General features: G+C 41.8%; 1 pseudogene across 1 annotated transcript; it reads right to left on the bottom strand.

Annotated features, from left to right (window-relative positions):
* Positions 1 to 9,009: 9,009 nt before the first annotated feature.
* Positions 9,010 to 11,298, bottom strand: LOC309802903 (nuclear receptor coactivator 4-like; annotated as a pseudogene). Its single transcript has 2 exons — positions 9,449 to 11,298; positions 9,010 to 9,232 (listed from the first exon to the last, which is right to left on the bottom strand). The product of its transcript is annotated as a nuclear receptor coactivator 4-like (transcript).
* Positions 11,299 to 13,497: the final 2,199 nt, after the last annotated feature.

Below are 13,497 nucleotides of genomic sequence, written 5' to 3'. Positions count from 1 at the left end.
TATTGACTTATCAATTATAACAAATATACCACACTAATGGAAGATAATACTAATACACAAAACTGAGGTTAGGAAATATATGAGAACATTGTACTCCCTGCTCTATTTTTCTGTAAACCTAAAAGTGCTCAAATAGACTATTAATTAATAATTGGCAAAATGGATTAAGAAACATGACCTAACTATATGCTGTCTACGAGAAACTCACTTCAAATTTAACTGTATAGGTAGCTTGAAAGTTAAAAGGGTGGAAAAAGGGGCTTCCCTGACGGTGAAGTGGTTGAGAGTCCGCCTGCCGATGCAGGGGACACGGGTTCGTGCCCCGGTCCAGGAAGATCCCACATGCCGCGGAGCGGCTGGGCCTGTGAGCCATGGCCGCTGAGCCTGCGCATCTGGAGCCTGTGCTCCACAACGGGAGAGGCCACAACAGTAAGAGGCCCGTGTACCGCAAAAAAAAAATAATAATAATAAAAATAATCTAAGGTCTCACCTCAAGATCCTAGAAAAAGAAGCCCTTGGGGACTAGTCATACCTGAAGTGCCTACAGAAACAAATGCAAAACTATTATGGATGGACTATGACTCAACCCAGGCTGCAGAATATTGCCACAGATAAAGCCCCACTGAAAATGAACTCACAGTCCAAAACTACACAATATACATGAGTGGCCACTGAGAGGCAGTGTGGTGCATAGTGTAGGCTTTCAATTCAGCTATATCAGGGTTCAAAACCCAGCTGTGTCCAGTCAGTATAACTGCTCTGATCCTCAGTTTCCTCATCTGTAAGACGAAGATGACGCACTATGCTTCACAGTTCTTTTGTAAGAATTAAATGAGAAAAAAAGCATGCAAAAACTCCTCACATATATTATTCAACTTTTAATTTTTTTATTTAAACAAATTCCTCTTAGAATTTAGTCCCAGAAAAAAACTTTCTCCTTACAAACTTTATGCTTCTTCTTAGCTAATTAGAGCTATTTAACTCAAGGACTTTCCCTTTTGCCTTGACCACCAGGAAACTTAAGGCTAAACTTTATTGTTTTACCATCCCTGTGCCCTTTTGAAAATTAAAATGTAATATACTGATAGCTCAACCCGGTGTCTTTTAAGCAACTTTAAACTTTTTTTTTCTGGAAGAATTTTCAGTGTAAATAAACAAATGGATGGAACTACCCCTACAGTCATTTTCTCGTTGTTTCAGATTCTACCCTACTCCTGAACTTTATTCAACTATTCCATCTCTGTTATTCTTCTATGTTCATCCGAAGCTTGCAAATTTCCATTTGAAGGGTTAAAAAAGCAATATGATTCAGAATGATTCAGTCTGTAACATTGTGGTAGCAAAAGACTAACACTTTCAAAGTTCTTGGATGCTGATGCTAGTCTATGGATCAAATGTTGAGAAATATGCCAGTGACGTAAGCTCATCCATGAAGTATTTTTGCCTCTCTCAGGGCAAAATGGAAGCTGCAGAGACAGTCGAGTATTCAATGTTCTCTATCTCATTTTATAATGGTGCATATTTTGGGTTATTAAAAGTTGAGAACTGGTAGAAATGAGAATGTCTCCTAAGTTTCAAGTATCTATTCTTAGTTTGTTTGTTTGTTTTTTTTTTTTTTTTTGCGGTACGCAGGCCTCTCACTGTTGTGGCCTCTTCCCTTGTGGAGCACAGGCTCCAGACGCGCAGTCTCAGCAGCCATGGTTCACGGGCCCAGCCGCTCCACAGCACATGGGATCCTTCCGGACTGGGGCACGAACCCACGTCCCCTGCATCGGCAGGCGGAGTCTCAACCACTGCGCCACCAGGGAAGCCCTCGAGTATCTATTCTTAACTGAAAGGACAGATAAACAGATACAACCAGAATGTACCTCTGAACACTTTTATGTCTGCTTCAAGGACTATCACTGAATTCTCTGCTTAGTTTACCATTAGAGTTAGTAATGAGTCGGTCAAGCCTTTCTGTAGAAAGAGTTGGGCCAATAAAGTGCCAGGCACATAGTGGATACTCAGTAAAATAGCACGGCTGTTAAATTTGCAGGAAAGAAAGCCAAGAGATGTGTGCTGGGTCGTATTACGACAGCATATTTAACTTCATCCTGAGATCTCCTGGATCTCAGTAAGGCTGGGCAGTCTCATTTTATTTCAGAGGAAGAAAACAAATTTTTTTTCAAGCCATCTGCTTCTTTCCTAATACTCTTCTTCCATTTTCAACTCGGCTCTTTTTCTCTCTAAAGTCTAAACAATAACAGTGTCAGAGTCTGCAAAATACTGTATTTAACTTACCAAGTGCCCTAACAATGCCAGCTCTTAGGGCAAACAAAGATAAAGGGTCCACCAGTCCAGACCATTTCTTGACAATTTCTTGGAGGGAAATGAGCAAACTACAAATCAAAAGAACATCTGGAAATCCATCCTGTATAATATAAAGCAAGAGATCTGTAACTAAAGCAACTTATGAGTTGATGGACTCTCTCTGAACAACTTGGCTACATCTGGTAGAATTAGAGAAAGTGTGTTGAGGGTTCACATGTGTTAGAAATCCCAGCAGATCAAAGACTCTGAGCTTGAACTCTTTCCTACTAGATTCAAAAAACATCTTCCACTCTCCCCACCCCAATCATAACAAGAGCTCTTTGTCTCTCTAAATGGGCATGTTTGAAGGTAGGAATTCCAGGGGCAGAATCTTGAAGAGCAAACTTTTGAGATGAAGGCTTTAGCAAAATCATCTTACGTAGAAAAATAATGCAATCATTACATTTTAAAAAATATTCTGAGCTACTGCCGAAAAAGGATAAATGGTCAAAAAGAGATCAAGCGTTTTAAAAATCTTTTAATAATTTCAAGTACTTCCTTTGGTTATTCCTATTTCATAGGGATTTTTCAAATTTGGGTCAAAAAGTATGTTTCTACACAGCCAAGACAAACTGTTCTCATTGGTTTGGAAAGGGGTTTCCAAGGACAAAGATTGTCAAAAGACCCAGCCAACCACACAAGCATTCCTCTTGAGCATTTTGGATAGCCCAATAAAAGCCTGTTCTCTGGGGCTCTTCTATGATGTTCCTTCAGAGTCACTAAATTAGAAGCCTAAATGCAAAAAACAAAACTTCAAAATTATTTGAAGAATATATAAGAAAATATTTTTATATCAAGATGGAGAAGGATTTTCTCTTTCTTTCCCTCTCTCTCTCTCTCTCTCTCTCTCTCTCTCTCTCTCTCTCTCTCCTGCCTAAATAATGACAAAGGAGGGCACTGCCTAAATAATGACAAAGGAGGGCACTGGCTAAAAATATTGAGAATAAAGTTGGGGCTGAAATAGTTTCCAGAGGAAAAAAATATTCTTTGATACTGAATAAAACCCATCTGTGAAACTGGCAATCCCCACCTTGGGGAAAGCGTTCAATGGCTGCGACCTTATTTGGGGTAATCATACATGAGGACTATTAGGATAGATTTTGTGGCATAAAACAAAAAACAGTCCAGGCCAAGTAACAGCGACTTGAATAAGACAGAAATTTCTCTGTCAAATATGTATATAAAAAATAAATCAACAGAAACCTCAATTAAATAAAGTTGGGAGACCAAAAGGGGGAGCTCTCATGCCCTACAAGGTTAGCAGAGCCCCCAGAGGAAGAAGAAAGACTTTTCTTTCCCGGCAAGGACCCAACCAATGAAAAACCACAGACCCTTTGTTTACTATAGTCCGCCCACTTCCTTTCATATAAAATGCATTTCCAGGGAGTTCCCTGGTGGTCCAATAGTCAGGACTCTGAGCTTTTACTGCTGTGGCCCGGGGTTCAATCCCTTAGTTGGAAAACTAAGATCCAGAAAGCTGCACAACGTGGCCAAAAAATAAATAAATAAAAATAAAAAGCATTCTCCTTCCCTTGCCCTGAGAGGAACTGCATGTGGCTCGCCATGGTTGCAGACCCTGAACTGCAATTCTGTGCTGATCCTGAATAAACCCATCTTTGCTGGAGAAATATCTATTTGTTTTAGGTTAACATATATAAGTCCAGAGGAAGGCTATCCAGGACTAGTATGGTAGCTCCACAGTTATCAGAGACACAGGCTCCCCCTATCTTTCTGCTCCATCACCCTAGCAACTGGCTTTCATTCTCAAGGTCATCTCATGGTCCAAGAGGGCTGGTAGTACTCCAACCACCAAATCTGTGCCACAAGCCAAAAGAAGAAAGGGCAGAAGGGCAAAGAGAATACACCTTCCAGCTAACTCAGCTCCTTTTAAGCAGCCTTCTGGGAAGGTCACATATCGTCAGTTGAATTGGTCACATGGCCACATCTCCTAGTCAAAAGAGGCTGGAAAATTCAGTCTGTTAGGTGGGGAGGGGGGCATAACTCCAAATAAAATGGAGACTGATGCTCTTTTTACTAAAGTAGAAGGGGGCCAGTGGACACTGGTAGGACCAGCAATCTCTGCTACAATTGTCAAACCCACTTGAGAGGATACAAATTTCAAGCAACTTAAAAAGGAGGCAGGTTTCCAGGCCTAATCTATGTTTAAAATTCTGTTCCATCCTTTCCAACATGAAGTGAACCAAGAGCCATCAGAGTAGTGGGTCCTGCCCCTTCTCTCCTTTTTGTGGACAGTTTGTGGAGGGAGGAACAATTTTAAGCCAGTGAAGGAAGCCCACCTCTGCTTGGGTTCTTGATTGGTCTCTCACCTTGGGGCAAAAGTGTCTGTTAGAGAGGAAAACGTTGGAGTCCTTAATTAGAGTTTAAACCTAAGACATTTTTATAATTGAACAAGTAATTGAAAGCAAAATCACTTTAGGTAAAATGTCTAGATTTTTAAAATATCACTTTACTAGAAAAAATTAAAGCCTCCATGTCACTCTCCGTGTTTCAAACCTTTTAATAACTGCCTGTAACACTTGGAATAAAGCCCCAAAATCCTTAACAGTAGAGGTTCCCAACTTTTCTCCGTTCACGGTGGCCTTAATATCATAATAGTTTTTTCAGGGCATTCGTGGGCCAGAAGAAATACCTACCAGTTCTGTTTATTAAGTAATTAGGTCCAAACAATATTTATGTCTTAGCAGCTTTGCACCTGCTGGGCACTGCTTAAGTTCTCAAACCTTGGAATCGGGTTGGACACAATCACCCTCATTTCCAGCTCCACAATGATTTCCCCGAGGAACTTGCTTTTTATCACATCAACTGCGGAGAACCCCTCGGATGGAATGTAGAGGCATCTGAAATTGAAGTGTAAACCAGCACGATTGAGTAGTTCCCTTTGTGTCCGACAGATGGCGCTACGTTCCCCTTAAAATTCTAAGCAAACGCGGCGCCCCTGAGAGTTTGCTGGGACCCCAGGGAGCCTTCACGGACGGTTTGGGAAATGATTTACAGGTCCTCCATTCACCGGCCCTGACCACTTATTCAGCCTCATCTTGTATCTCTCTCCTTGTCTGGAACATTGTAGCTCCAGCGGCCTTTTATTTTCCCCCAAAGGTCAAGCTCCTTCCTTGCTCAGTCTTCTTTTCATGCTGTTGTTTTTTCGGGGGACTCTTCAACCAGAGAAACCTTCCTCAATTTCCCTAAACTATATCAGGACCCCCTGTTAATTTCTCACTAGACTACAGGATCCATGAAGGCAGGGACTGTGTCTGTTTTGTTCATTTTATACTCAGCGCCAAGCACATTTTCTGGCGCACAGTAGAAATTCAATACTTAGAAAACAAAACTACATTCCTGACATGCTTATTGAGAAATTAATTTTCAGACGCACAAGTAATCTAGTTGTGAAATACAAGAGAAATTCCTTTCTCGTTGTCAATTTAATTCGTCAGCAAGCAATCATAAATCTGAGAGTTAATAGCATTTTAGAATGTCATTGCCAGCATACCTATAACAGCATTTAAAAAACAAATTTAAGGGAAAGAATAATCTTTTCAGCAAATCGTTCTTAGACAACTGGATATCCACATGCAAAAGAATGAAGTTGGACCCCTATGCTGACATACTAAAAAATTAACTCAAAATAGATCATAGACCTATCTGTGAAGCTGGAACTGTAAAATTCTTAGAAAAAACAAAAAACAAAAAGCATGGGAGTAAACTTTATAAACCTAGATTAGGCAATGGTTTCTTATAACATCAAAAGTACAAGCAGCAGAAGAAAAACTAGATAAACTTGACTTTATCAAAATTTCAGTTTTCAGCTTCAAAGGACACCATTAAGAAATATAATATTCTATATCAACTATACTTCAACCTAAAAAAAGGATACCATTAGGAAAGTGAAAAGACAGCCCACAATCCACAGAATGGGAGAATGTTTCTGCAAATTATATGTCTAATAAGGGACATATCCAGAATACATTTTAAAAATCTCTTACAACTCAATAAAAAGACAAATAACAATGAAAAAAATGGACTAAGGATATTAATAGACACTTCTCCAAAGAAGGTGTACAAATGGCCAATAAGCACATGAAAAGATGCTCAACATTAACCGTTAGGGTAATCCACATCAAAACCACAAGAAGATACCACTTCACACTCACAGGGATGGCTAAAATAAAAAAGACAAACAATAGCAAGTGTTGGTAAGGATATAGAGAAATTGGAACCCTTGTACATTGTGGGTGAGATTGTAAAATGGTGTGTCCACTTTGGAAACGTTTGACAGATGGTTAAAAATGAAGTTACCATATGACCCAGTAATTCCACTCCTAGGCGTATATCCCAAAGAAATGAAAATATATGTTCACACAAAAATTTGTACACAGATGTTCATGGTAGCAATATTCACAATAGCCAAAAAGTGCAAACAACGGAAATGCCCATCAACTGATGAATGGATAAAGCAAATGTGGTATATCCAGGCAACAGAATATTATTTGACCATAAAAAAGAATGAATTACTGACATATACTACAACATGGATGAACCTTGAAAACATTATGCTAAGTGAAAGAAGTCAGCCACAAAGGACTACATATGATTCCATTCGTCTGAAATGTTCACAACAGGAAAATCTACAAAAATCTAGATTAGTAGTTGCCAGGGACTGAGGGGAGGAGGGGATGTGGAGGGACTGCTAATGGATATGGGGTTTTCTTTTGGGGGGTGATTAAAATGTTCTAAAACTAGATTGTGGTGATGGTTGCACAACTGTGAATATACTCAAAAACATTGAATGGTGCACTTTAAAACGATGAATTTTATGGTATGTGAACAATATCTCAACATAGCTGTTATTAAAAAAACACTTTTTTTTGGCTGTTATGCTTTTAATGGAGGGAGGTACAAAATGCATCAACGCAAAACAGTGTTTTACATACTCATTAGCATAGTGATTAATGTTAATTTAGTGATACACAGTGTGTTAAACCTCAAAAACTACAAAGTTTCCTGCAACCTAAGATAATGGAAAGGCTCCTTAAGTTTTTACCCACCACCTTTAGTTTTAAAGTTCTAAATGGTTATCTGGGGGAACTAAAAAATAATAGGCTCGTTTCAGCTGTGGTTCAAAAATTCTAAGGAAGTTGTATGGCAATGACACTGGGACTGTGAAGTTTCCCCAAAAGGGCTTTCTAGATGACCACATCACAAACTTTTAAAGTATTTCCAATAACATATAGGCAAGTTGAGCGGCTTGATAGTTTAAAAGCCTGGAAAGCAACTAAGCTGTCTCATCTTACAGAATTTTAAAACATGATATAAATACCATTTCTCTCCTACAGAGAAACTTTTTAAAGCACGGACATAACTTTAAGGATACTAAGGAAACATCAATAGTCTTCATAAAGCTTCAATAAACACCCCAAGGCACAGTGTTCAAAACAGCCTATTCACTAAAATGTCACTGCATTATAAGGTATAGGTATGCTATGCTTGCAGTGAGAGGGCATTTAATTTATGCCTAGTTAAAAGCACCAGGTGTCCAGTTCAGCTTCCATTTACACAGGATGCACCAGTAACACCTAGGATAGTGAATAATTCAAGTACTACATTTCCAACATGTCTTGCCTTTTGCTCTTTGATTAGTCGGCACTGGGGCTCTTCTGCCTGTAGTTCTTCAGAATATTTTGAAAGAGGCTAGGATTACCCTGAATATAGTCTTCAAGCAATATGGAGCCCTTCTGAAAGAGCTATCTAGGTACTTAAATAATAACGTTTAGATGGGCCTCCCTGGTGGCGCAGTGGTTGAGAGTCCGCCTGCCGATGCAGGGGATACGGGTTCGTGCCCCGGTCTGGGAGGATCCCATATGCCGCGGAGCAGCTGGGCCCGTGAGCCATGGCCGCTGGGCCTGCGCGTCCGGAGCCTGTGCTCTGCAACGGGGGAGGCCACAGCAGTGAGAGGCCCGCATACCGCAAAAACAAAAAACAAAAACAAAAAATAATAACGTTTAGAGACGGGAATTAAGATGAAACTTGCAATAGCTGAGTTTGTTTCAAAAAAAGAAAAATAATGTAGAATCTGGCATGTAAGCTAAAATGTTTTGTAATTAATGTCAAAAATTGCCAAGATTGTTAATACATGTTTTGGTAAGAAAAAACCACTATACTGTCAAGGTTAATTATTTGTGTGAAATATATTATATTATATTAAAAGATATTAAATTATATTAATTAAACAGAAGAATTCACCGTTAATGGAAGAAAACCCACAACAAGGGAAGCATCCAAAGAAGGGCAATCAAAACGTTAGGTAAGTTTACTAGTATTAGAATACATCAACACACCTTGATTATAGAACTATTTCATTTTTAAAACTACAGTGCTTTAATGTACTTCTAACAACAACCCAAACTAAGGAGCCATGGAGGCTTATGAAAAAGACCTACCCACTACGATGCTGTGTTTCTAGTGTAGGGGTGAATTAATGCTTCTGTTAGAAGAAACTGAATCACCTCAGCGTCAACAAACAGCCTTTTTCTTTTACACAGTAACTCATAATTTGATGACTTATTATGTCTCTTCACTTGTTCAAAATTAGGCAGAAAAGGAACTACATCAGACCCAGAAATGCAATGATTTGGCAAGCTGCAGCCACTCAGCTCATGGATTTGTGATAATCTGCAGAAAATTGGCTTGACTCTAGTACTCCATTCCTTCATATCTGTAGAGGAGTTCAATACAACCATTTTTCTTTATCAACTTTAAGCTGCATACAGGCAAAGAGATCACACACTGCTGGGAGGCCGTAACGGTCTGGGGGAAAGTTGTGCTCCTCCTGTAGGAGCGAATTAAGTAATACTTCCTTGGCCTTCTTTTTTTTTTTTTTTCCGGTACGCGGGCCTCACTGTTGTGGCCTCTCCCGTTGCGGAGCACAGGCTCCGGACGCGCTGGCTCAGCGGCCATGGCTCACGGGCCCAGCCGCTCCGCGGCACGTGGAATCTTCCCGGACTGGGGAACGAACCCGTGTCCCCTGCACTGGCAGGCGGACTCTCAACCACTGCGCCACCAGGGAAGCCCCCTTGGCCTTCTTTTGAAGTAGCCATTTGTCTTCTCCTAAGGATAACTGGCTAAGATTTCCCGTCTTCTTTCCTGGCAAGACCCAGTCAGCTGGGTTAAAGGGACACCAGGAAGTGGCCAAGTGGCTTGTAAGCTTTGGTATGCCACCTCTGTCCTCTGTAAGAGGCACTTCCTTGGGACATCCTTCTTTGCATGGGGGGGGTAATGAGCCACTCTGACAAGGGACTGTTCCTTATGACTTGGAAGGAATCAGCAATTCTAGAAGAAGCCATTGCCTTTGGTGCCTTAGCTTGTTCTGTTTCCTCTCTTCTGGATGGACAGAGCCACATATTCAGGGAATCTTTATGTTTCTCAGGTTCAGGTTTCTGTTCCACAGGCATACCACTTTTATCCTTTCCTTCTTTCTTCAGAAGCCATTTACACACAGCTTCCTTCTCAAAATTTTCATCACACATGCACTCTGCAAAGCTTGTACAGGGCTCATTGGCTTTGCAGACCTCCTCTACTTTACATGGGTCTTGATGATTCTGGACAAGCCAATCCTCAGTAATCATGCTGGGAGTGGACAAGGGGCCTCCAAGTGGTCATTCAGGCACTTCAGATTGCCCAGATTCTCAATCTCCACACTTTTGGGCTGTTTACCCTGATAAGTGGTACAGGAATCAGGCTTGACGAGCCAATCATTCACACCATAGGACTCCTGGAACACCTGGAACAAGAGCTTAAACTTCTCACTGGTTTCACGGCTGCCATTCCCAGGCTTCTCAAGCTTATGGGATTCCTGGGGAGTCACCAGCCAATCAGAAAGCTCCACCTCATCTTGATCAAGAAGCACTAGATCTCCAACCTTTTCAATTTCACTGGAGTAAGAACTGGTAGTAGAATAGCTGTTACACTTTTGGTAACTTGTTTCCCAGCAAAAGAAACTTCTTGTTGCTGACTCTTGTGGAGCCAGTTTTCCAAGCCCTTTAGGTTGCCCCAGACATTACTGAAGAAATTGCAGGCTCTAGCAGAAGTCTGACTATTCTCCAAGGTTCTGCTTTTGGGTGAGCCAGTCCTGCAGATTGGTACTGGGCATATAAGGAGCCTGGCAACCGCTGGCAGGTTTGCTTCCAGGGAGCCATTCGCTGAGAGGGACCGCTGTGGTGCCGGATGCTGACTTCTGCTCTGGCAATGTGATGTAGCCTCTTTTCTCCAGGAAGGGCCCAATATTTGTTGAACTAGCATGAGCCATCAGGTGCTCAGGAATTTGAAGGGTCTTGAGAGACCCAAACGTGGTGATTGTCTGGTGCAGGGCAGTTATTACCGGTTTCAAAGAGCAGGACAGTCGAAGCTTCAGGTTTTAGGGTCCAACTGCCCAGTCTCTCCGGGCACACAGAGACTTGATTGGCTAGATCTTTGTTTTGGGTGCACTCCAGCTGATGAATAAGACAATTGAACTGGCCCAGTAACCAGTGGAGTTGTTGGACCTGCTGCTGAAGCATCTCCTCTTTAAGCTGCTAGATGAGACCTACCTGTTCATACAGCCACACCTCATGGCTTTGAAGGCATTCCCGGTGATGACTTATGCAGCTGTGAATCTGGGCTTTGGCCTCTCGCAAGTTATCTTTAATTTGCTGTTCAGCCCGAAGAACTCCACCAAGTCCCTCCGTGCATCTCCACACCTCAGAAGGCTTCTTTACTACTGGAGCAGCCACTCTGGTCTGTGAGGTAATCCTCTGCTCCCTGTTCCTCCTTGCAGGCCAGGTCGCCACCCTGCGAGCTGCCCAGCAAGCAGGACGCTGCTTTCTCCGGGACGAAGGTGACAAAGTTTCCCCGAACCCGCAGGCTGTGCCCCGCCCGTGAGCCTGGCAGCATTTGACGGGCGGGCCAGAGCACGCACAAAAAAAACACCTTTGAAAAGTATTTATTGTCTCCCTTATGCCCTGTAGAATACAATTCTGACTGTACAGTTGCATACAAAGCTCACAAGAACTCGTACCTCCTACCACTCCATCTCCATTCTCTACCAAGCTCATAGGCTCCAGTCGTAGCTAGCAACTTGGGGTTTCTTGTGCTTTATACTGGTACTGCTGAGGCTTTGTACATTTGGTTCCCTCTGCTTTGAATGTCCTGTCCCTATCTGCCTAGTTAACTTCCACTTACCCCTTAAGACCCAACTCTTGGGACTTCCCTGGTGGTGCAGTGGTTAAGAATCCGCCTGCCAATGCAGGGGACACAGGTTCGATCCCTGGTCCGGGAAGATCCCACATGCTGCAGAGCAACCAAGCCCATGCGCCACAACTACTGAGCCCACACTCTAGAGCCTGCATGCCACAACTACTGAGCCCACGTGCCACAACTACTGAAGCCTGCACGCCTAGAGCCCATGCTCCGCAATAAGAGAAGCCACAGCAATGAGAAGCCCACACACTCACTAAGAGTAGCCCCCGCTCACCGCAACTAGAGAAAGCCCGGGCACAGCAACGAAAACCCAACACAGCCAAAAAAAAAAAAGACCCAACTCGCTCCAAACTGAGCTGGCCTTCCTTCTGCTCCCAAGGCATCCTGTACATACCCCACTGGAGCATGCGTGGTATTGTCCCATAGATACTGGCTTCCTTGATGTATTCTCACAGAACTGACTTTCTTCAAGGCAGGGACTGTGTTATTCTTATCCTTGCATTCTTTACCCTAGCAGAGATGCTCAGTGAATGATATAAAGGAATGAATGAATGAATGAAATGAATAAACTCTTCTCATTCTTGATTTGGTTTTCGATCTCTTGCCTACTCTTATTCATGTCTGTTAACATACAGTTTTAGTATGTTACATTTTTCATGTCTGTATGACTTTCTGGGATATAAAAATCCACAGCTTTTGTAATAAAGTAAGCTAAACAAAGGCTCTCCACCTTAAATAAATTAGTAGCAAGTTTCTTTTCTCAGATGCTATTTTTGTATGGTTTGTATAATTTAGATATCCAGTTGCTACTTATCACAAATTCAATTAATATCAGAAACAACTGATAGGTGGATCTGATAAATGTGTTTGTGAGTAAATAAATTGAAACTAGAATTTATAAATGTAGAGTTTGAGACCATTTTGAATTACATTTCACTACTTACTACATTTCACTGCTGCTACCCTCTACCTCATCCCCTCTTCCCTTGACATAGACTGCTAAGTTCCTTTATTGTGAGGTCATCTTCCTAAATTAGAAAGAACTAAGGATGAGACATGGAAGACGCAGTGAGTTTTGTGGATCATCTTCCTAAATTAGAAAGAACTAAGGATGAGACATGGAAGACGCAAAGAGTTTTGTGGAGTGAGTCACAGAGATCAGACTCTGACACACATCTCCCACAATGTTTATTTTCTAGTTCTAAGTTCAAACTTGGATTTAGAAAAATGCATGACTTTCCTCCTGACCCGTCTTTTCGCTCAGGCGTGGGCTAGGAAAGAGATGTCAGATGAAGCAGGTATGTGGGTAGAAAAGTACATTTGGAAGTGATGAGCATCTTTACATTTACACTTGTCTTTGTCAGGAAGTGGCTGTGGGAGCTGAGTATGATGTGTCTTGACAGGGAGTGGGGCTTGAACAGAATTTATCCACATAATCTTCCAGATTCACTGTTTTACTTAAGACTTGAAAAATGATTCTGAAATTTTACATGCCACAGAAACTCCATCTAGTCTGTTTTGTGGGAGAATATGCATTACGGGTATTCACTTTTCCAATTTTCTAAGAAATCTTGAGCAAAAACTTTAGCTGAGTCTTACAAAACAATACCAGTGAGACTTGGGATTGCTTCATGACTGTTGCCTGTGAGTTGGTAAAATCATGCTCTCCCCTTCACTCTGCACTGATGGTAATGGCCCCAGGGTACCTTTTCCTGTGCTGGAAGGAGCCTTACGTACATTATCTCACTTGATCCTCACCACAACCCTGAGAGGGAGGAGGTAACGTAAGCCCCACTTTACACGTGAGGAAACAGCCTTGGAGCAGTTAACTAAATGGAAATGGCCCGAGATTGCACCACTGTTGTGTCAGAGCTGATCCATCCTCTTTGAGGT

This window comes from Mesoplodon mirus, assembly GCF_964341445.2.
Source record: "Mesoplodon mirus genome assembly, chromosome: 4".
Lineage (NCBI taxonomy): Eukaryota > Metazoa > Chordata > Mammalia > Artiodactyla > Ziphiidae > Mesoplodon > Mesoplodon mirus.
The sequence above is the reverse complement of the archived record's forward strand: the minus strand, read 5'-3'. Positions and strand labels throughout refer to the sequence as shown.